At 47.2% G+C, this 25016-nt stretch overlaps 1 long non-coding RNA gene across 3 annotated transcripts in view; it reads right to left on the reverse strand.

Annotated features, from left to right (window-relative positions):
- Positions 1-3468: 3468 nt before the first annotated feature.
- The window catches only part of LOC122463064, a 31089-nt gene continuing 9541 nt past the window's right edge, over positions 3469-25016 (reverse strand). For 2 of the 3 annotated variants that reach the window (XR_006286043.1, XR_006286041.1), the window contains exons 3-4: positions 9426-9601; positions 3469-9267 (exon numbers count right to left, since the gene is read on the reverse strand). This is a non-coding gene — a long non-coding RNA (uncharacterized LOC122463064). Of the gene's footprint in view, positions 9268-9425; positions 9602-12274; positions 12396-25016 lie in introns of all 3 variants that reach the window. The other variant, XR_006286042.1, reaches the window with a different exon arrangement.

A 25016-nucleotide genomic window follows, 5' to 3' on the forward strand; every position in this document is an offset into this window, starting at 1 on the left:
AAGGAGATTCCACCACCTCCCTAGGTAACATTTTCCAGTGCTTCACCACCCTCCTAGTGAAGAAATTTTTCCTAATATCCAACCTAAACCTCCCCCACTGCAACTTGAGACCATTACTCCTTGTTCTGTCATCTGCTACCACTGAGAACAGTCTAGATCCATCCTCTTTGGAACCCCCTTTCAGGTACTTGAAAGCAGCTATCAAATCCCCCCTCATTCTTCTCTTCCACAGACTAAACAATCCCAGTTCCCTCAGCCTCTCCTCATAAGTCATGTGTTCCAGTCCCCTAATCATTTGTGTTGCCCTCTGCTGGACGTTTTCCACTTTTTTCACATCCTTCTTGTAGTGTGGGGCCCAAAACTGGACACAGTACTCCAGATGAGGCCTCACCAATGTCGAATAGAGGGGAACGATCACGTCCCTCGATCTGCTGGCAATGCCCCTACTTATACATCCCAAAATGCCATTGGCCTTCTTGGCAACAAGGGCACACTGTTGACTCAGATCCAGCTTCTCGTCCACTGTCACCCCTAGGTCCTTTTCCGCAGAACTGCTGCCTAGCCATTCGGTCCCTAGTCTGTAGCGATGCATTGGATTCTTCCGTCCTAAGTGGAGGACCCTGCACTTATCCTTGTTGAACCTCATCAGATTTCTTTTGGCCCAATCCTCCAATTTGTCTAGGTCCCTCTGTATCCTATCCCTACCTGCCACCGTATCTACCACTCCTTCTAGTTTAGTATCATCCGCAAATTTGCTGAGAGTGCAATCCACACCATCCTCCAGATCATTTATGAAGATATTGAACAAAACTGGCCCCAGGACCGACCGCTTGATGCTGCATTTTACTTTATTTTTGCAGTTTCATGGCAACCAAAAGAACCATCTTGATTCTTTTCTGGATTTCCCCTCCTCCCACTGTCCTGTCTACACTGTAGAGTCTCTTGCTGCTGCACTCCAGTTAGTTGGCACTAGAAGAACTGCTGCCTTTCTAAAAGATGTAACAGCGGATGACTAGCCATTACAGAACATGCTGGCAGGACAGCAAGTTGGGTGATGTCTGAACCAGCATAAATCGTAGGGTCTTGATGCAAGCTATGCAGAATATTAGTATCTCCCCATTATCATGTGGTGGCAGAATAGAGCCCTCAGAGCTTGGATGCTGAGATATTCATAATAAACTCTGTTAGCCCGGGCTCCCCTTGTCTGATGTATCCACATGTTGTCTCATTGTATACCTAGATTGTATGCTCTTAGAAGCAGCATTTGTGTGCGTACAGTGCCTAATAGAATAAAAATAAACAGTTTTTTTCCCATCAACACACCTCAAAGCACTTTACCAAGGAGGTCAGTAGAATTATCTCCATCTTACAGATGGGGAAACTGAGGCACACAGCAGGGACATGACTTACCTACGGTTATCCAGCAGGCTAACGGTAGGGCTGGGAATAGAACCCAGGTCTCCTGAGTACTAGCCCAATATGCTACCCACTAGGCAACACTGTCTTCATAGTGGGTTTGGGTATTCCCAATAGTATTGATCTGAATTTTCCATATGCGGCAGAAGTGCTCAGAACCCAGAGCTCACTTTGTTAAGACCATTGGGAGCTCTAGGTGAAAACAGGCCACACTTCAATTGAAGAAGAGGGGGGAATCGGAACTCAAGTCCCAAGCTCCCTGGAACAGAGCGGCTGGGAGTGCTGCAAAAACTGCTCCACGGGAAAGGGAAGAAAAGGTGCACAGCAAGCGCTTCAGAACCAGCCCCTGTCAAAGCTAAGGTTACCTTCTGAATGCCGTCCCTTTTACTGATGCCAACAGCTTGCATGTGCACAGTGAAGTGCTGTTTGAACTTCCTCCACTGGCCTTCCACATTTCCAGAGAGTTTCAACTCTGGGGGAGAATTTAACTGCTCTATTGTGGCACCCAGGGTATTTTCTTAATTGCTTCTTACCCTTGATACCATGTGGTATTCAGTGATCACTCAGGCCTAGCGCCTCAAAGGTATTTGAGCTCCTAACTCCCCTGAAACCTAAAGGAAGTTAGGTGCCTAAATACCTTGGAGGATCTGGGCCTTACTGCTTAAGTGATCTCTTTATTTTGTGTCTAGTTCCACCTGGCTGCACAGGACAGCCAAAGCTTCTGTGGGCCGGTGGAGTCTCACCAGCCCCAGGGAGATTGGTAGATGATCCCTGAGGTGACATGGTCTTCTGGCTAAACCCCATATCCCACAGTTTCAAATGTCCCCACAGAAAGTGGGGCGGGGGAGGGGAGAAAGGACTCCAGAAAGAATGCAGGAATACTGACAAAAGGGATGTATCCATATTTAGCTTATCATAATCTACACCCAGAATCTTTAGGTCCATTCTGCAATAAGTTCTCTTAGCTCTCAGGCAAGAGCAAAATTTGGTAGGAAGACAGGTCCCAGTTGGAGGCCAAGTGTTCCCAAACTCAGTACCTTTTTCCCCATCAAAATGATCCCCTCTTCTCCAGCCTCTTTCTGGAGCTGCTTTTTCTCCTTAGCACTCCTTTGGCTTCCCAGTCTTCGCAGTCATTACCTCTCATCTTTCTGGAATGAGCTGGTTCTGACTTGTATAGACCCCAGGCTCCTTCCACTCCCAGCAGCCTCAGAGCACACTGGCTAATTGGAATCAGATGCTTGTTGTTTCCCCCATCCTCATTGTTGTAACTTCATAGGGCTCCTCCAAGTCTCTCTGTCTGGGAAGTTCAGCCCTTAAAGGGACAGCCCTTAATACCACAGTTCCTTTGCCATAAACTCAGCTGACTAGTTTCTCAACAGGGGTAAATCAACATGGCTCCACTGATTTCATTTACACCAGATGAAAATCTATCCCAAAGACTGCAGTTGGAAATGCAGTGTCTGATACCTGATTAGATTTACAAATAACTGCAGCTGATGAGTCCTATTTTCACCCACTTTACAATAATTAAAGTTCTAATCAAAGGTGCTGCATTCCTTCTGTGGGCATCTGCTTTTAAGCACTCAAGGATACCCGGGGGCACGACCAGAAATTCAGTCTGAAATCCCGCAGAAATAGATTACAGCATCAAGTTGAATGATTCAGCACCTCTGATGCTAATGATTTACAGTACTGATTCTCAACTTTTAACTGCCACAGAGCCACTTGCTCATTGAAAAGAGTTGCAGGGAGCAGCGAAGTGAATGAGATAATATCTTTAGCATGTAAAAATGCAATCACCCACACAACAAAATAGAGGGCATAATATGAACAAAAGTATTAAGGTAGAAGTTTCCACTAACCTTTATTGGCTACTAACACAAACACAGAGCTAACACACCTGTATGTCAATGTGTTTGTGTCTTTCTTTATGTATATTTAGATCGTAATGTAATAAGAATACATATTCATATACTTAATTTATATCTTTGAGGATAAGACTTTTTTAGACAACAGGACACATGTAATATTTTATCATGAGCTCTCCAAGAAAAGAAATCTACATGTTCGGCTATGAAAAGCTACACACAGCATTTTCAATACCTGAACCCATGTCTGACTCACCAACACCCAAACACTTGAATCTCTCAGCATCTGAATCCCCACAAACCTAACCCACAGTTCAGCCCCTATCTGAGTTTTTAAACACCCAAACACCATGCAGGACATGTGAAAGCCAAACATCTAAATCTGAACCTGAGTCTGCAATACCGTGACTCTCCAGCAGGGGTGTGCACAGGAATTTAAATGTCATTGCTTTCGGAGGGGCACGGCCTGTGACCCCACCCAGGCCCAAGGATCACTGTGCTGCCAATTATTTGGGAGACCCATGCTCCTGGTTGCCCCACCTTGTGCACACCCCTGCTCTCCTGTGACCAAGTCTGATGTGAATCTCCAACAGCTAACGTGAAACCTTGGTCTCCAGCCTCTGAAACTCACAACTCTCTTCAGAGTCCCAGATCTGATGACTTTGCATCAGAAATGTTCCTTGAGTCATTTGAATGCAATCTCATTCTTTTACACCTAAGGGATCAGAATGTATAAGGCCATCCCCCTATCCCTTTCAATACCAATCTGGCTTTGTTAAAATAAAATAAATGTTTCCTTTGTTCAGCTGTAGCTAGACTTGATCCCTGACCCTTGCCATAAAATCTCTAGCATGTCCCCGATTCCAAGGTTCTTTTGTTCCCTGTTCTCTGTCAGCACCACTCTCCCTGATTTAACTGATGAGATTTGAGAGGGATGTTCCAGCAGCCCACATCCCAGAGTCTCTTTGACCTGAAACATCCCAGGCCACCATCAAGGTGGAAACCATGAACTGATGCAGCCAGCAGCCAATTCCCCTGGAAGGTTCAGAGAGCCAAGTCATCTGCACCTTATGCAGAAAAAAAAAAAAAAAAAGAGAGCAAGAGAGGGGCAGGTATCTTCTCAACAAAAGAGAAATTCTTTTGCAAGGGAGAGAAAGAGCAAGGCAGAAAAAAAAACAAAAGGGTTCCAGAGAGAGATGAACTCTGCCACTTGGCTCCCGTCTGCAGGTGATAAGATTGATGGCCCTGTAGAGAAAAGCGGGCTGAGTGATAGATAATTTCAGATCAGCAGTAAACATTGCTTGGGACTCATTGCTTTTCTAACAAGTGTGACACTGGTGCAGAGGAGAGATGCTGTATAGATTAGGCAACAGATACAGGAAACAGGCCTTTGCACAGAGAAATTTTGAAATATATGTATGTATGATTAGGGAACTTGAAAGCAAAGCTTGTCAAAAGGGAACTGGAGGTGTTGGAGAGGGCTGAGGGAGGGGGGTGGATACTAGTCCGTTGTCAGATCACATTCAGAGATTCATTTCCTTCTCCCTTTCACCTCCTCATTTCTATTCCTGATTTTCTGGTACCTTGAGCACTGGAGGCCAGTGTGGCATTTTCAAAAGCCCCTTGGTAATTTAGGGCCATGAGTCCCCTTGACTTTCTGTGTAGTCCAAAATCATTTAGGCACTTTCCCAGATTCCTACTTGCTCTGTGGCCCCTTTGGGACAATTAGTCAGCAGGCAAAGGGACCACAGAGTAGGTGTAAGCCCTCCCCCCTGGGGACACCCCACAATGCTTAGGGCTTCTAGGACAGGCCCAGAGCCAGATCTGCTAGCTCTGCCTACCCAGAAGCCCTTGCTGGAGGGCATGCCGATGTCCTGACATGGGTGTGGGGTGGAGCATGCCAGGGAAGGGAGAAGGCATGGTGAGGGTGGTCTCTCAAGGGCTGTGGCAGTAGGGAGTGCAAGTTACATCAGCCTTCAGTATGCCCTAGTCTGTGCCAGGGGCCAAAACAGTCCATATAGCCCTGGCACAACTTTCCTCCCTCCAGCCCCTGTATCAGGCCCTGCACTGGCCCATGGATGAAATTGTGGAGCAGAGAGTGTGTGGGAGAGGTGTACAATAATCCCAAATCAAAGACTAGCTGCAGGGCTTCTTCTCTTGAGGTGTTGGAGGGAAGGGACATACCTTTCACCCATACCTTGCCCCAAGTTACTGCCCTGGTGACCATGCCATGACCTGGAACCTGATGCTTTATTAGTCCAGCCCACAGTGCTGGGGCAGCAGCAGTAATGGGTAAGCAAGCGAGAGGCCGTTTGTCCTCAGCGATGTGTACAGGCAAACATGGAACTCCTTAGTCTTTCACAAGCACAGGCTCCTGCTCCTTCACTTTGACCTGCTGACCCACCCTCAGACCTTGGAAAGCCAAATGGGCAAGGAGGAAAAAGAACAGAGAGAAGGAGAGATGGGGCAAGCAAGGATGGGCTTCTCCTCAGACTGCTCTCCCTCAGTATGGGACAAAGACTAGGGAGATTGTAGGTATGGGGATGACCGCTGCATCTCAGGGTGGAGCTGAGGGAGCTCTGGGGGGTGTCACAGGACAGATACACCCCACTGTAGGGTGTTAGGTCAAGGCGGACAATTAAAGGGGTAGTTGCAGCTCAAGTGGCAAGAGACACTAGGGTGTCCCCTATCTTCAGGGCCACATGGCCTAGCGGCCCAAGCGAAGGTGGCAGCCCTTGCCTTCAGGGCCTTGGGGAACCAATACTCCCGCATTCAGGTTCAGTCTCTCACTGCAACAGTCCTGTTCCCTGGGTCACTTCCTACCCTCATGTCCAGTGGCAGTAGTCTCCCAGCATCAGCAATCTCTTCTTTGCTGTCCTCGGAAGTCGACTGGGTGTCCGCAGGGGTCTCGGGGTGGCTGGCCCCTGCAGTCTGGGGCTCCAGTAGCTTCCTGACAGGAGCCTGCAACACACAACTGCTCTCCTCCTCAGTCAGCCCAGCCTGAGCTGAGCTGCGCTACTTCCTCTTACACTCTGTCTCCAGTCGGAGCACGCCCAGCAAGGGGGCATGGCCTCTTCAGCCAACAGGTTGTGGTTAACCCTACCTGGGCCAGTGCGGGATAGATACACCTTGTCACAGGGGGCAAGAGTTATGAAGAGAACTCCTCCTCTGTAGAGTGGAAAGGGCCCTGGGGGTTGGAGGTGTGGAGTCAGAATGCAGTTACCTGAGCTGGGGTTTAGCCAAGTTGTTGCTCTCGCAGAACATGCCCCGGGATCTTTTTAATAACCACGAGTGAGATTTTCTAGAGCACTCAGCATTGGCCTAACTCTGTTCCCACTGAAGTCAGCACGAACGCACCCATCCTCTTTGATGGCAGCACAGTTAAGCCAATGCCGAGCCCCTTTTGGAAATCTGCACCCTCTCCATGAATGCTGAGCCCTCTATTTGATGTTCCATCTGAAAGAAGAAAGCAGATCCCCTACAAGTCCATAATTCTCCATCGTCTGGGACCTAAACATGGGAACAAGGCCCCAAACAAGACACATAACAAAAGCAAAGAGGCCCAGAGTAAATAGTTATTTCCTTTAACACAGTTGTTCTCAATCTTCAGGGTACAGCCTTTGAGGCTGTCCCCAATGCTCATCTAGGGGACATGATTTTAAGTGTGCGGGCCTGTCATTGTCTTGTGACGGGATCCTATTAGTTCATAACAAGATCTTAGTGCTGGTTTAACTCCATCTCCAGTGGGGTTGTTGCCTCCTTTGAGGGAAGAGTTTTGGGGACCAGGGGAAGAGTAGCTGGGTACCAAGGTACAATCATGCGCATTAGCCACTGGGGTAGCGATGCCTGATTGCAGCATTGTCTGGGCCAGATCCAGAGGCGAGTCTCAGTAAATCATAGGAGTCTAAGCCACCATCACTCGCATTTTCTTTTGTCCCCTGGACACATAGGCAATTGTAACGTAGACGTACATACAGATGGAAATAAGCGTATGTGCATTTCAGAGGAAGAATGGTGGCACAGTGATTTGCCTAAGGTCATGCTGGAGGCTGGTAATAGAGTGGAGAACTGAATCCTCATTTTCTGAATGCCAGCCTAGTACCTTGCCCACAAGCCCATCCTTCCTCTACCAGTGGAGGCTGCTACCTATTTATCTGGGTATGCTTCGCCTAGCTCATAGTGATTGTCGGGGGCTTAATTAGTGTGGGTTACACACTCAGTTCATCATCATTATGTTTTATAGTGGGGAGAAAACTGTGACGCTAAATAAATGAACAAATAAAACCAGAAGAAAAAATATAAATAAGCTTACAATGGCTAAAACAGGGGTGAACTTCTGATAAAAAAAAAACCAACATTCAAAACTTTGGAAAGTTCCCCTCTCTTCTCTCCAGGCCCCCGCTTCCCCCCCATTCAACAGGGCTTTCCATTATAGCCCAAGATTAATTACCTGCCTCACAGCCTTTTGGGCTTTCCCCATCTGATAAAGTGTGAATAAGGCTGACAGAACCTGCTAAGGGTTTCACAGCTCCTCTGGTTCCCTGCCTCAGAGGGACGGAATGGCTTTCAAGTGGCACCTTTGCTTGACTTATTACCTCTTCCATGTGCCCCAGTCTGAGGCCTGCTGTCAGTTACCACAGCAACCAGCCTCGGCCTAAGTTTCTTCCTAAAAGGGAAAAAAAATACTACCACCCATTCTTGGACCTGGGTTAAAAAAAAACTTCCCCAAAGCCCAATTATGACTCACCTAGGATGGGCCTGGGTTATTAACCCTTGGCTAAAGCTGAATTGGGCCAGTGCCTTGACACAAGACTTAGACCATTGACATTGTACTGGCTACTAGAGCAATCAAAGTTTGGTGTGTGGGGAGGTGTGTGTGCATTTATATCTGCAGCAGTTAAAATGTGCACCTGCTATGGTGGTCGGTGTGCTCAGTTGCAAGTCTACCTGCCCAGGTTCCCTTACCTACCATAAATAGACGGGTGATTTACTTGTTGGTGCCAACTCACTACATCTGTTCTTGCCTACCATAGGCTCTTTTTAACTGCTCCTTTGGTTGTGTCATGATGGACATGCACACAGGCTGGAGAGCCAGTGGAGATGTCTTGAGGCCCTCTGGCTCACTTTCTTGTTCTGCCATTGTTAGCCAGTCCCAATGGCAGATGTTCTCTGCAGCCACCCCCAGGATCTTTGCTTCTTTCATATGTGCATTGTGCAAAATGGGCCAGATCCCAAGGCTGTTCCTATCCTTTATTCCTACTTAACCTCTGGGCCAAATCCTAAAGTCATCACTCATTTTTATCCTGTCCTTATGCAAAAACTCCCCAAAAATTCAATGGGACTTGAGTAAGTTCTGGGCAGGCACCATTGGGTCTTCAGAATTTGGCCCAATGAGGGTTGCAGCCTCTCAAAATTTGGCCTATATAGTGTAGCCCTTTGCATCTTCAAAGAAGATTATGAGCATTAATTAGTTAATGATTCCAGTGGGGTGCACTAGAGGGGTGATCCTGTGCCCATTAAAGTCAATGGCAAAATTCCCTCTGAGTTGCATGGCTCAGGATCAGGCCCTAAAAGAGCTGATCCCCAAAGGAGCACCAGAGAGGCTGAAGGTCCAAAGGAAGTGCAGAGGATGCGAACATGGGTCCTTTACCTGGTGAAAGAGCAGTGGACTGGAGTGCTGGGACTTTAAACCCTGGCATTGTGGCACATTTGCAAAGCTCTGCTACAGGATCCTCAGTCCCTGCTTCAACCAGTCTGATGGGCCATGCAAATCCACTGCAGGCTGGCTGCCGGCCAACACCCCGGGGATTTGGGGAGCTGGAGCTAGAAGTGTCTAGTCATGTCTGCAATGCTCTTCCAAGAGTGAGGTGGCCGGAGGCTCGGGACAGCGTCTGAGCTGCTATCCCCAACCGAGAGAGGAACAGCCTGGCATCCAATGGCACGCCACACACCTGCTTTCAAAATGCACCAGGAGGTCCAGGACCTGAAGAAAGAGCGTGAGAGAGAAAATGAAACAGAAAGGCGGGACAGAGAAGAGAATATTTCCCTCCTGTTTTTTTCTCTCTTGGCTCCAGCTGCTGTGCCCTTCACGCGTCCTTGACCCCTTTGCAGGGGGGTCAGTATCTCATCTGTATTGCTCACCACAGAAAGCAAGTGACGGCTCCTCATGCATCAGCCCAGCAGTCACGCTGGAGCTCGCATGTCATTTCAATTCATCTTTCTCCAAACACGCCTTGTCACAGGCAGCACCACAGACTGGAGGAGGGAGCGGGAGGCAGAGGCACACGGAGCCAGTCAGTCAGGAGGAGATGGACAAACTATAGAGGGGAGAGATGGAAGGAGGGATAGGGAGCCATTTAGGCTGTTTATTTACTAAGTGGCATCTCTTCCCTCTACCCCTAGCCCTGACCCCCCCCAACTGTATGGCTGCTCTCTGGTTTCAGGAGCATGTCCCAGCTGCGTCCCTCTGTGAGACGACAGAGCCTTCACATTCCCTTTGTGCCTTAGTATTTAATAGAAAACATTAAATCTACACGGGAAAACACACCCAAGGATGAGCGCACCAGCTGCCTGTGTAACTCTGGCCAGGTAAAGGCAACCAGGGACCAAGCCTTTCCAAAGGCTCAGAGGAAAGTCTCATTGTTGTACCCTGCAAGGCTAAAGGCAAGCTTCCATCCTAATGGGTGTAGGGATGACTGGAAAGGGTGCCGTGAGGAGCAAGTGGCTGGTCAGAGATGAAGCACATCAGAGAATCAAAGTGAGGCTGCCCCCATAGTTGAAGAACAAGGCGCCATCTCTTTACGCAACACTAATACGATAACAGATTGGGCTAGACTCCTGCACTTGGCCCACCACTCCCATCCTCCAGCTTGTTACAACTTGGGTGGGTTTTGCCTCGAGACCCAGGACCAAAGCAAGGAGCAGGGTAGGCAGTGTTGTCTAGCAGATAGATCGGGCCCTCACCTGGGAGTAAGGAGAGCAGAGTTCTACTCCCAGCTTTGTGACCTTGGCTAAGGCTCCACCTCACAGCACGTGTTCCCCTCCCACCCTTTCCCTAGAATAGAAGCTCTTGAAGGCGGGGACCTTTTCTTACTCTGGGTTTGTATTATGCCTAGCACCATGAGGCCCTGATCTCAGCTGGAGCGTCTCAGTATTATCACAATACAAATTAATAATAATAAAAAAATCAGTGTTCCAAAACTCGGACACATTCCTGCTCCTTATCAGGTCCTAACGAAGATATCACATGCTCAGGAGACTGGCTGGAACACAAGAATTCTGTTTCATGAAAAATGTGAGGTTTTAATTTTTTTTTCTTCGTTCTGCATTGGAATGAAAATGGGATCGTTCAAAAGTTTTCATAGAAAACCATGATGGAGACTGTGTCCCCTCCATCCAGAATAGCCAATAGCGCCATGGTTAGGGATGTGAGCTGGGATGTGGAAGGGGCAGGCTGAAACCCTTGCTCTGACCTGGGCAACACAGGGATTTGATCCTGGGTTTCCCTAATCCCAGAGAAGTGCTGTAACCACTGAACTATTGAATATTCTAGACTGGGTCTTTCTATTTCTAGGACCAGAAATTCCATTCTGGACCTGAGCAACTTCCCCAACAACAGTTTCATTGAAACGGATACAGTGGCATTTTCTAACGAAAACTCATTACATTGAAATATTCCCAATGAGCGCTAGCTCCATCTCCTGACAAAGCAGTTTCGCTAGGGTGGATGGGGTCCTCTCTTACTTGTTAGTGAATTAAGACGCACAACACAGAGGCAGGTCAATGTTATTATCCCTGTTTTACAGATGGGGAAACTGAGGCACACAGCGAGGCAGGCCAAATGCTTCAAGAGTGGCCTCTGATTTTGGTTGCCTCCTGGTTTTGAAGACACCGTGGCTTGATTTTTAGAAAATGCTGAGCACCCTGCCCTCCAGATGAAGCCAGTGGGTGCTCAGCACCTCTGAAAAGCAGGCCCAAGGGGTCTCAAGTTGGAAGCCCAAAATGAGTGTGTTGGGATCTACAGGCCCCACACTGAACCAGAGTGGGGAACAGAGCAATACTGGGCTAGGGAGGCCCTGCTGCTCAGCAGGTGGAAGGTACGTTTCCTGTGGAAGGATAGCTTAAAAGGACACTGGAAGGCCAGGATAAGGGGGTGGGAACGACCTGTACATGGCACCAGGAAGCCAGGCTGAGGCTGAGAGCTGTGCAGGGAGTAGTCACAGTTCTGAGAAGGCCACTCTAGCAGCAGGGGCTTGGGCTCCCCCTCTTTGGAAGTTGAAAACCCCAAGAGAATGACTCACTGAATTAGACGCTGAGAAACTGAGAAGAGTCTGCTCAACCCATGCCCATGCTCCACACTGAGGCGTTCCAGACTGGTAGGATGTGGCTCAGGGGGTAATGTAATTTGGAGTAGCTTGGTAGCTGGGCTGAACACTTTGAGCGAGCCTTAGGGCCCAAGGTTGGGACCTGGAGGAATGAGTGGATCTGGGTCTGTCTCTTCCCTCTCCCCCTGCTCCTTTGTAGCCATGAGCTCTGACGGAAGCAATCAGAGCATGAGAGGAAGATTGAGGCCACCTCCCTCAGGGATGACTCTCCCAGAAGAACCTGTAAGGCCAGGAGCTGATCACGAGGTCGGCTGATCACCAGACCTTCCCGCTACATGGAGGCACCCTGAATCCTTAGGTACTTTTGAAAACTGACAGTGTGGGCCTTGCCAAGGTCAAAAGAAAGTCAGTGGCAGCAGGAAATGAAACCCAGTTCTTCGTGGCTCTCGCTCCTGTGCCTGGACCCAGACAATGCTGCCTCCCTGAAGACAGAGAATGGATTGCCCTCTGCCAACACTTGAATGCAATTCATACAGCAGGAACATTTTGGGTGGGAGGAAGAGGGCTCTGTCATAAGCCCCATTCAACCACACTAGATTGGATTCACTTTAGAAACTGGTAGCGTTGTTTGCTACAAAGAAGGGGCCATTATCGGGTTTCTCTTACCGAAACTTGGCAAGTCCCCTCACAGCAGGAGGGGATGGGCTAGCCCCTGTGTCTCTGAGCTGGGCATGTTGGCAGAATCCCTTGTGCAATTTGTCTCTTTTGTCCCCACTGTACAAGTGTCCTGTGGTGAAAGAAAAATTTAATCTTCTGGTTTTCAACTCCATTTACTCTTTGCGGTCCTGGCCTCTGTTCAACGGGATGCTTTGCCATGGCAAAGGCATCTCTGGGTCATGTTTGTTTGTTTTGTTTCCATGTACCCTTTCTAGAAAAAACAACAACCACCCAAACCCCGAGGTTTAGCATCTGCTAAAATAAAAATGAACCAACGACTTCAGAGCCTAAAGCTAATTAGTTTCTTGCTATTTCATGGGGACAACATTCTATGCAGTGATGTATCAGCATTACAAAGGTATTGAGTCTTAGTCTTTGAGTCGGCTCCGCTCAGAAAAAGAAATGGCAAAAGGAAAAAAACCAAAAACCAAAACCCCCACCCCCAACCAACCAAAATAAACAAACTAACAGCAGTAAAGGAGCATGTACACCAAAGGGAAAAAACAAACCAAACCATCAAGTTACTTGTACCGGAGAAAAGTCTTAGGGAATAAAGGAAAAAAACGTGTGTCTGTGAAAATGCAGCATTAGAAAGCAACCATCTGAAGGTGGGAAGGTGCTGAGCCATCACAGTGATGAGTGCAGTATAAATGCATAGAAAGAAAAAGAAAGAAAACACTAGATAGATGAAGGGAGGGAGGGAGAGAAGTGCTCAGATACACAATGATAGGTGCAGTATATATGCATAGTTAGAGAAAAAAAAAAGAAAAGAGAGAAAGCTGTTTGCAGCACGCTTTTGGAAGGGAAACTAACTTCCCTCTAAAAGAAAAGGAGTACTTGTGGCACCTTAGAGACTAACCAATTTATTTGAGCATGAGCTTTCGTGAGCTACAGCTCACTTCATCGGATGAAGTGAGCTGTAGCTCACGAAAGCTCATGCTCAAATAAATTGGTTAGTCTCTAAGGTGCCACAAGTACTCCTTTTCTTTTTGCGGCTGTTACTCTGAAACCTAACTTCCGTCTGATTCAATGGGAAGCCCCCTGCTCTCTGGCACCAGTAGGAATGCAGGCTGTAGGTCATTGTGAGGGACAGAGGGATTTGCATGGCTGGCTGACACTCCGATATTCACCTTGACATTTTGTTTTTGCTGGTGGGGGCAGCCTTCTATGGCTGGTTGAGTGGATTAGAAAGCACACAGCTCACACCCACTCTGCCCAACCTTTGGTCAGTACAGGACATTTCAATGGGCTTGTATTCCAAAATCCTGTCTTCAGAACTTTGGCTAAAGCTGCTGGGGCCTTCTTATTTGTGTTTCACCCTATTGGATGTGGTGGGGGTGGGGGTGTCACAAAATAGCCTCCAGGGTCCTTCTTGGCCTTGTTTTGTCTTCCACGAACACTGAATTGTTAGCCCACATGCCAAGGCATCTCTTCTTCCTCTTCTCTTCCCACTCCCCTGTCCAGGTTTGTTTGTTTGTTTCCATAGGGCCAAGTCCTGAGGCCTTTACTGAATCTTTTTGATTCAGTGGAAGGTTTATCAGAGAAACATTTGGCTCTGGTGATGTCAACACTAGGTCTTCTCAGGGATGGGCGCATGGGTCCGTCTTCACCATGTCTGGCTCTCAGAGACATCACCCATCTATCTCCTCTTTGGTGGTGTCGCCATTTTTCTTCTGACTTGGTGCCTCCAGGAAAATGGGAAGTAGCAAGCTCTATAGCCTCAGGTCAGGGTTATTGTGAACCCAAACGTGACACCCCATCTGAATCATCCAGCTGAGGTCTTCTGGCCTGAGAGACAAGCAGCAGGAGTGGGAATCGTTTCACAGACAAGAACAGAATCGACTATTCGCTGCAAACTTGAAATGACACTTATGTTTAGAGCTGGTCAAAAATGTTTTCTTCTCCCCAGAAAACTGGACAAAAATTGATTTTATTTGGTTTTGACTGAAAAATTTCTTGGATTTTTTGTTTTGTTTTTGGCAACTGGAAACTAAAAATGTTTAGTTTTTGGATGCCAAGACCCATTGGGTTTTGACGTTTTACTTGAATTTTTTTTTTAAAAAAAGGTGAAATTGTTTTAATAAAAATGTTAATCTCATTGAAAAAAAAATTCACCAATAAACCCCAACTGAAACAACAATATTTCAATGGACAGTTTCTAACTAGCTCTACTGGTGGTTCAGAAATGTTAACTTCCCTTCTTCCTGATTCCATAGGAAAGTGGGTGCCCTCAGTAATGGGACGGGTTATTATTCCATAACTGCCTACTGCAAATTTTCTTGCACTTTTCTCTGAAGCAGCTAGAACTTGCCAGTTCTGAAGGCAGATTTCTGGATGAGATGGACCACTAGTCTGAACCAATCTGTGTTCAGCATAGCCATCATTTTGATAAACAGCCACATTCTTGGTGTTGATCTGAACTGATCCATGTTGATCCTTCTGAGGTTACTCCACCACTAACCCCTAGAGCTGATCAGAGGATGATAATTCTGTTTCATGAGAACTTTCCAGGTTTCGAGATTTGTTTTCTTTCCACATTGGAACAAAAATGAAACCCATCCACATACTTTTGTTTCAAAAATATATTTGAAAACATCTGTTATTGGATCGACAAGTTTAGGTTTCCAACTTGTGTCTATGGGCTTATCTACATGGTGCAACGCTGTGAACCAGTGGGGTATGAATTCTAATGTGCCCCATGTAGACCTGGCTGGTGCACACTATAAGTTTCCTAGTGTGCATTAATGTACTACTGTTTACACCCCTCTGGTGTGCATTGCTGTACTGTGTAGACAAACTTTATGTCTCTCTCTCTCTGGTCATAAATGTAAACTTTGTTGAAATTGATACATCTACGCAAAATGTTTTGGCTTCAATGAAACAACATATTTCGACCCACTTTTCTAACAACCACCCCAGATGCACCAAAACCCGGATTCACAGTTGCCGTAGCTCAGTAGTCGTCACCACACAACAATCTGCCCACTGATTTTTTTCTGATCATGGTGCTAATTCTAAACCCCTGGACATTTTGGTTCCTGGACATTTCAGTTCCTCCCATCTTTAAACGGAGTTCAGGCAAAGAATCCTTCCTGCTGGGCAATACCACACCCCATCTGCCAAATTATAAATAAATAATCTGCAATCTCAACATATTTTCACCCCACAGGGCTGGGGTAGTGATGAATACACCAGCCATGCTATTGTTCCACCACTAGATAATAACAAATCTTCGATTTCTGGCTGGCCATTACAGCTTTCGCTGACACTGGGCTATATTTAGACCTGTTAAGAATGTCCCTCTTGAAAGCCTCATGGTGCACTGGAGCGGAAGAATGAAGCTGCCCCGTGCATTCTGATGCCATGAACAGGAGCCGTCAGCCCCCTTAGCTAAGTTGTCAATATCACTGATCAGCTCCAGCATTGATTTTTCTCTCTCTCTCCCTATTTTTCTTTTTCTTGGCTGGGCAAAAGAAATACTGTCTTTATTTGCTGAAAGGGCTGCATGGCCCAGATTTTGCCCTGGGTAAAATTTCCACGTGTGCTCTTTCTGGATTGCCTTGCGACCCTTTATTCTGCAGCCAGCACTTGCCGCAACACATCCATGGTGATGTGTGCTGGGAGAGGCTGGGACGGGGTGGCTCCCACAGTCAGTGCTCCTGCACTGTTACCGACACAGTCTGCAGCTAGCATTGGATCTGGGAGCTCCCATGCTGCTAGAGCTCCCATCTACATAATTTCTCCTAGTGATTCTGGCTGGGAAAAGCTGGGGCCATAATACGTGAGCTCACCCAGCCCAGCCATTGATCTTGTGCTATTCCCTACAGGGTCTCCTGCTGGAGGAACCTAAGAGCAGTGTAGCTGGGAGTCCACCGCAGTCACAGCTGGTTCGCGGCTGATCTAATCTCAGCTGTTTCCAAGTGGAGCTAGTGTAGGGAGCAATGCAGGAGCAGTAGCTATAATGGAGCTCACTGACACTTCTCCCAGCAACAATCACTGTAGGAAATGATGTAGGCATTCAGGCCACCCAAATCTGTTACAAACAGCCATCTCCGCAAGTGATGATGCAGGAGTGTTGGCTGTGGGAGAACTCAGGGCGACCCCAGGTCCATCCTATCCCAGCAGGAATCACTGTGGGGAATATTGGAGGAGCACTGGTTGAGGCATAAAGCAATTCACAGAAAACACACAATGAAATTTTGCCCACAGTGAAATCTGGGATAGATTGGGACCAGAATAGCTGACTAGGCCTTGTATATTATCCCCTGTAGAGCCTTCTGCTGGCATAGACTGGGACTGAGATAGCTAATCCGTTCTTGCACAATACCTCATAGCAATTCCAATCAGATATGGACTGAACTGAACCACTGAGTCCAAACCCTTCCTCTGAGCTACAGATTGGGATCCAAACTCCCTATCTCTCTGAGGGGATTAACTAAAACCCTGGACTTGACACTTCAAAACTTGAGTGCTGGCGCCCCCCCTGCACCACCACCACCACAAAAAAAAGTTACTTCCAAATTTGGGGGCTGTTTGGAAGGGATATTTGGATCTGGTCCTTTATAAAGATCTGAAGATGGGTTTTAGTTGAAGTCTCTCTCTTTCATTGCAGCTCAAGGAGCTGTGATCCCCCTAGGGTGGCTGTGGAAAAGATAAGGCTGAAGAGGAGAAGACGTGTTTAAATTTTGGAAATGTTACCTGCGTATACTCTTTCAGCATCATCCTTCCCCCCACCCACCCCCAGTGTGAAATCCAGCTTGAATATTCAGCTGGTACAAAGGAAAAACAACCAAGAAACAAAACCCTGCTGTAAGGAAACCTCAAGTGAGTAATCTCTCCTTCATATGTATCCCAGCATCCTCCTGCCACGAACATTCCTGCTAGCCACCACTTGAATTAGCACCAAAGGATTATGGGACCCACGGTCATTAATCTAGGTGACAAACAGGACTCAGAAGGAATATTTGCACCCCGAAATTGAAAAGATTAGGCCATATTTGTCAAGGATTGGTAGGCTTTATCGCCTCCAGAGCAGATGCTGTTAAATATTCATGAGCTGCATAAGTGGGAGAAGACCTAGCTGGGCCTGATGACTTTCAGCTGTGGAGGGAGAGGAGGAAAGGAGGGGGCGGGGGAGGGCTGGCAGTGGTGGTAGGGGGGAGAGATTTATCTAAACTCTGCAAAGGATGAAAGGTACATGGCAAATGTACCTCTCTCCTGGGGAAGAGATGTTCAGGGAAGGGGAGGGATAGTGGAGTGGGTTAATCCAGGAATACTCTCCCCCATGGGCTGACCTGATTGAACTGTGGGGGCTGGCCTGGGAGAACGACATCCCCCTACCCCCCAGGCTGGAAAATTCATTATCCTCCCCTCACTGCGACCTAGAGCTGGGGCTGGGCTTTGAGGGGGGCCTGATCCCCCCAGACTGGGATGTTCATTACCCTTTCCTAATGCCTGAGGCAGGGATCTGGGACTGTGAGAGGGACTACACACGTGCCCTGGGAAGTTCATTACAATTCCCCCCACAGCCCCCATCCACACAGTGTTCTTGGCTGAGCTCTCCTCAGTACAGCTGAGGTGTAGGAGGGCAAAGGTGGCTCTGAGTCCCCCTTTGTGGCTCCTCTGACCTTGGTGGGGGTTGGTTTGGACTCCTCTAACTTGCTCCAGCTGCAACAGGCTCTCAGCTAAACAAACGGGCCAGGATCTGGCCCTGGGTTTTTGGTCTCCTCCTTAGCCCTTCTCCCCTACAAAGAGCTGAAGGAGTGAGTGCCTCCTGCTGCAGAGAGCCCTTGGGCATGGCCAACAGGGTCTCGCCCTTGCCTGACCACCGGAAGTGTCAGCCATGGAGAATGAAGACCGGCAGCATCAGGCCTCTCTCTGGTGCAGAGTTCTCCAGGGCATCACCTCAACGCTGGATGGTTGCAATGCTCTTAGCCTGAAGACCACATTAGTGTGTGAGGCAGGCGGGATTTGTCTGTGCATTCCGGGAACATGCACATAGTTTTGAAATCCAAATAAAAGATACCCACCCCCTCCCATAAAAATAGATCAGGGTCGCTCATGGCTGAACCTGGGCAGTGGCCCCCCATTCTCTCCTCCGAGATTCTCTTTTTTTCCCACAGAGAAGCAAAGAAAGAGAAAACAACAGCAGAAAAAAAAGAGGAAGAAAACTGATTGGAAAGCATCTTCTATGCAAGACATACTGTGCGCAAGGGTAGGTTTCTTTTAGATGGTCCCTGTTGGCAGGGGTGGGCACTGGAATGCCATACAGGCTCCTTTTCTCTTGGGAGACAAAGTCTTACCCTGATGTAGGCTTTGGAACCCTTTGTGCCTGGGGAAGATACCACATTGGCTTGTCATGCCTTACTGAAATAAGTTCCTAGTCCATCACTGGTTATTTCATCTCTCTCAGTAGCCACAAGGTCTAAAATGGACTTTGAGGGGAAGCAAAGGCAGAGGGTGAAATCCTGATGGCACTGAGGTCAGAAGGAGTTTGTCATTGCCTTTGTTTAGGGTGACCAGATGTCCCAATTTTATAGGGACAGTCCTGATATTTGGGGCTTTTTCTTATATAGGTGCCAATAACCTCCCACCCCCAGTCCCGATTTTTCACACTTACTATCTGGTCACCCTAACTTTGTTAGGCTAGGATTTCACCCTGAATTTAAAAATGGGGTAGAGGAAGAAGTCAAGGTGTCATTCCCCTCTGCTGTGATATTTCCAGGCCAGAGAGCTCTGTGATATCAATTGATCTATTTCTCTTGGCAGTGATTTCAACAACAGAAATCCATCATTTCCTCAGTGGAGAGGGTTGTGTTATTATTAAAGGTTATGGATAGCAAGCTCTACATTCTCTCCTTTTGCATGAATACCTCAGGAAAGAAGATTCCTCTCAGATCATGCAGCTGAGCAGGGAGATCTCTATTCAGATGGAGAAACTCTTGGATATTAGAAAGGAAGATCTTTGTATATAGCGGGGAGACAGATAGGTGGTGGGTAGGAACTGAAGTGAGAAAGAGGGAGAATGGGGAGAGGAAAAGGGAAAAGAAGGTGGAAAAAAGGTAGATGGAAAAATTATGAGGGATAGGAAAACAAAGAGAAGAGGCAGATGGTTGAAGGGATGGGCAGAAAGGAGAAAAAATGAAGAAGAGGGAGAGAGAAAAAATGATGAATAGAATAAAGTAGAGAAGAGAAAATATTGAAGGGATAGGAAAAATGGATAAAGGGAAAGTGAGGCAGAAAGAGGAATGGGTGGAGTGAAGAAAAAGAAAGAAGTAGTGAAGGATACAGAGAGGGAAGGAAGAGCAAAAAGAGGACAGGAATGAAAAGAACAGGGAGGAGATATTCGTGGCAACTCTCTGTGGTGTCACAAAGTTCTGGCTCCTGGTAAGACCAAGCAGGAGAAAGAAAGGCCCTATTCTTGCCAATATCCCTCATGAAAAGGGAAACAGGAACTGTGATGAGTCAGCAAGACTGAGTCTAACCAGGGCTTGCTTACGAGCAGAGTGTCACTGCGTTCACTTAAGGCAAGATTTCAAATTGTATTTGATAAACCAGTGTAGATGACTGTGTGGACCCCCACCCCCGTGCCTTTTTAAGCCAAATCAGAGTGTCCACACAGGGGTTTATTTAATTCCCAGTGCCAATTTGTCTATTGATAAAGCTTCCACCTGCCATTTTACTTTGACACTGGTAGATTTTCTCAAGTGGGCATGGTTTTAGCTGCAAACTGGGATTGTTCTCTGGGGTGTTTTCTGACCCATCCTCCAGAAGCTCCACTGAGGGGCATCCCCCCAGTGCCATGCCACTGAGAAGGGGGAAAGACAAGGCTGGCTTTAGGGGCAGTCTACAAACAAGCTGCAATGGCAGCAAGAGGGTGCCAATGGGGGCCAGATTTCTCCCATCAAGAGTTGAAGGCACTCAGAACCTAGGAATATCAAACCTTAAGGGGCTAATCGGAAAAGGTGCAGGGTAGAATGGGGCAAAATTTTTCAAACTTTTTTCTTTTTTGGCCAGAAATGCAGATTCAGGGCCACTGAAACATTTTGAGAGTTTGTGTCGATTTTGCCAAATTGTCGTGTCCCCCCCCCAATTTTGTATTTAAAAAACCCCAAAATATTCCAGTTAAATGCTTTTGAAATGAAAAGTTTCCATTTTTCAGCTGAAAAGGACTTTTAAAAAAATCCTTTTATTGAATTAAAACAAAACTGAACCATGTTTCAACACTGTGGAAATCAAAACGTTTCAGTTTTGAACAAATGAAACACAGAATTCTGCCAGAAACATTTTTTTTTTCAACTTTTTGATTCTTCAGAAATGTCCATTTCTGGGCTGGCCCAAAAGAATAGTTTTCCCTGACTTTTCAAAATTGCCAACAGACTGAAAAATCCATTCTTTGCCCAGCTCTAGTGTAGTCAATCTGTAACTGCCATTAAAGTCAATGGGCCTGATTCTCCACTGCCCTTGGGTTTGTGCAGCTGTTCACACCAATGCACAGTGGGTGAGAGTCATTTCTGGTCTGGTGTAAATCTCTGGGATAAATAACTGTGCCGGGGGAGTATAAAGGAGACTCAGTGCCTAGCACCATTCAGTAGCCGGCCTCATGGGCGCAGATCCAAAGAAGTGCTGAGGATCCAACCCTGAATATATCCATTCCAAGTGATATCAGAAACAAGAGCCCAAAAGGTGCCACACAATCAGCTCTGAAATTCTGCCCTTACGCCAACCTGTGAGAGCTGCTTAAAGTTCTGGCTTAAATCTCCATAGCAGGCCTGGGCTTTCTGGCTCGCCTCCCTCCCTCCTGCTTTTCCGCTCTCTCTTTCCCTTGTTCCCCAGACCCCCGTCAGCCTCAGCACAATTTAACATCTTACAGATCTGTCCCTATTTGACAAACAGGTGATTTTGCTAATGAGGAATAAATGAGATCCACAGGATGAGAGAAGGGGAACAGCAGCTGTCGTGAGTGCGGGATGTGCCGGCTTTATTAAAATAATATATGGCCACATGCTTGGTATTAGGAGGCGCAGTTTGAAAACTCCTCTCCCTTCCCATTCTCTCCCCTGACATGTCCTCGACCTGCCACCTCCCTCCTCTCTTTCCATTTCCCCTCTCTGGAACATTTTCCAATCAGCAAATTACTGGCTGGAGAGTCCAGGAACATCCCAGGCCATGCATACGAAATGCATCCCCTTGCACGGTGCTGTGGCTGGCGCTGGGAAAGGGCTGTGGCAGAGAGGTGGGGAGGGCAAGGCTCTCACTTGATGGGAGCTGGTGGATAATGTGGGAGGATGTTGGGTAGGGCCTGTGAACAATTTGGGGGAGGAGCTAGGGCTGGTGGATAATTCAAGCGGGGCGGGGGAGGGAAGGGCTGGTGGATAATTCTGGAGGGTGTTGGGTAGGTTCAGTGGATAATTTGGGGGGAGGTGGGGTTAGGGCAGGTGGGTAATTCTCAGGAGATTGGGTACGTCAAGTGGCTAATTCCAGGAAAGCGTGTGTGTGGGGAGGGGGGAGTTAAGTCAGGTGGATAATTCTGGAAGGAGGGAATGTGAGGGAAGGGACAAAGGAGAAAGAAATAGAGGGAGAAAGAAAGAAAAGATGACAGCCAGACACGAGGGGATGACTGAGAAACGCGCGGAGAGAGAGGGAGGAAGCGGGAGAGACCGGCGCAGTGGGAAAGAGAAATAAAGCGGCGGGAGGGAGCGCGAGGCTCTGATGACAGGGCTGACACACACTGCACTTCATTCTCCCAATGAGGTGAATGAAATGAAAATGTAATGTTGACTTCCCATCTGACAGCTTCTCAGTGCCAATAAGACCTGCCTTATCAGTGCTTGTCAATGTTTACTTCCCGCTGCAGCCGCTCCTCTCCGTGAGCTGCCAGCAGCCTGCCTGGGAAGGAGCCGGTGGTGGGGTGGGCAGAGCAGGAGCATCGGGAAGCAGGGGAGAGGTGTACATGGGGTGGAAGCTGTGGGGGAATTGAAGGCAGGGGACAGGTGTCCGTGGGGGAGGGGGCGGGGGAAGCAGGCATGAGCTGGTGCATGAGGGGAGGAGGAGTATGGGCAAGTGGGGACAGGTGGTGGGAGCGTGCAGGGCCAGGCAGGAGAGATGGTGGGAGGCGAGGGCACAGGGAGGCCTATGTTGGGGGGCAAGGCAGGAGGAGTGGGATTAGGAGGGGGGGACAGTGGCATAAGAGAATTGGGGGGTGTGTGGAGAGTATCTGTGGGAGCGAGATAGGATTCACAAGGTGCTGCTGAAGGTGGGAGATAATGAAATTGAAACTCAGCCAATAAATCTTAAAAGGGGCCGAATTTTTCCAGCCATGGGCCCTGGGGGAAGATCGGTGCGACCCAGAAAGCACGAGGGTTAAAATGGTCTAAATGCCTTAATCCTCTTTATCTGTTCCCTCTGCCGGAGAGAGTCAACATTCCAGGGCCCCATCCAATCAGGAACCAGAACCAACACCATGTGACTTAAGGGACCAATCACTCCTAGCCAACACAGCTCAAATTTTGAATAGTGAGCACTGACTACTCGGGGATTGTGGTTAATTCTCATGGAGGTAAAACCACCATCACAGAAGACAAATTTGGGGTCAGATTGCCAAGCGCTCAGTATCTAGCAACTGGAGCCAATTTTTCAGAAGAGCTCAGCTCCCATTTAGGCCCTGAAACAAAAAGTCCTCAGCACCCAACACGCTGAGCTGTTTGGAAACCCTGGCCCTTGTTTAGTAAACATGAATAATAAATAAACGTGAGGAAATCATGCTGAGTGAAAGAAGTTACATTTGTGGGGTAAATTCTGAGATATGAATTATTATTAATAATCATAATAGCACTCTTATACAAATCAGAAGCATCCGACCTCAGTTCATGCAAATATAGGCACCGATCCTGAACACTCTTAAGCACGTGCATAACTCCTGAGTAGTCCAGGACGACTTGCAAGAGTCAAGTTATACGCAGGCTTAAGTATTTGCAGGTTCAGGATTATACTTAGTAATGCTAATGATCATAGAGACTAGATATAGAAAAACAACCCCCTTCTGCATTCCACCTAATCCATTTCCTGGCCAATGCAGGATGATTCCCTATTGCACATTTTCTACTATCTGCTCTAGCTTTAAACATGCCATGAGATGGTGCCTCAGCCGCTCTCCTTGGGGGTTCATTTCCAGGCAAATATTCATTGTCAAGATATTTTTCTTGATGTTTAGCCAAAATTTCATTTTCTAGGAAGGTTTTGTGCCCTTTTGTTGCTTTTTTATGATGGTTAAAGAAGTGCTGGAGGCTTCTTTTTTTTTTAAACTCTTTTTTCAGTACATACTTTACACATTGTCTTGCTTACAAGTGCTTTGCCTGAAACACTTTATGGGTGGCTGGAGAAATGGTAGGCATAGGACATCCCAGATATTATGCAAAATATGATAGAGAAGAAGTGGGTTATATTCATACTGTTTAAACCTTGTTTTTTGTTAACTGCTATTCAGCTCAATTACCCAACAAACAGTTGAAAGACAAGTTCTTTTTGTTATAGATTTAACATCCTCTCACTTTCAACCAAAGATCAAGGCCAGGTTTACACTAGAAACTTTGCAGGAATAATAATGTCAGTCAGGGATATGAGTTTTTTTATGGCATTTCTATACCAGCAAAACCCCTAGTGTAGGTGCTGGTGGATAATTCTGAGGAGATTGGGTGCGCCCAGTGGCTAATTCTGGAAAAATGGGGTTGGGGGGGCAGGTTAAGTCTGGTGGATAATTCTGGAAGGAGGGAATGTGAGGGAGAGAAGAGGGAATCACGATAAATAGAGGGAGAAAGAAAGAAAAAAGATCACAAACAGAAACAAGGGGAAGAATGAGAAACATGAGTTGAGCTCTGTCAATAAAGCTTATTAGCTACACCAGTATGGCTATATACTGACAAATCATTTTCAGTAGAGACTAGGTCTGAGAGAACTCCTAAACTACCCTTTTTTCATCCTGCACCTAAAACAGGGAAGACTAGATTTCACATTCCTGATAAGGTGAAAAAGAAGTAAGCAAAAAAATATATTTTCAGGCCTTTCACAAATTCTAGGCCAGAACGGACCACTGTGATCATCTAGTCTGACCTCCTGTGTAACACAGGCCAGGGAACTGCCCCACAACAATTCCTAGAGCAGAGCTTTTAGAAAAGCATCCACACTTGATTGTAAAATTGTCAATGATGGAGAATCCACTAGGACCCTTGGTAAATGGTTCCAGTGGTTTATTACTCTCATAGTTAAAAATTTACCCCTTATCTCGGCTCTAAATTTGTCTTGCTTCAACTTCCAGCCATTGGATCTTGTTACACCTTTATCTGCTACATTGAACTCCATTATCAAATATTCGTTCCCTATGTATGTGTAACACTGACAGACCTGGGTCCTCGGGATCGAACCTGGGTCCCTTGGAGCGCATGAGTCTCTACCGCATGAGCAAAAAGCCAACTGGTTGTTTGAGTCTGCTCTACAGCCTTAGCTATCTCTTTATCTAAGATGTCTCAGTGCCACTAGCGAGGACAGAGCACCCCACCCAGGACGTGTATGGTTTCCTATGTACAAACTGTGATCAAGTTCTCCCCTTCTCTTTGTTAAACTAAAGAGATTGAGCTCCTTGAGTCTATCACTACAAGGCAGGTTTTCCTCTCATGGCTCTTCTCTGAACCTTTTC

The sequence above is a fragment of the Chelonia mydas genome, chromosome 15 (assembly GCF_015237465.2).
Source record: "Chelonia mydas isolate rCheMyd1 chromosome 15, rCheMyd1.pri.v2, whole genome shotgun sequence".
In the NCBI taxonomy this organism is placed as follows: domain Eukaryota; kingdom Metazoa; phylum Chordata; order Testudines; family Cheloniidae; genus Chelonia; species Chelonia mydas.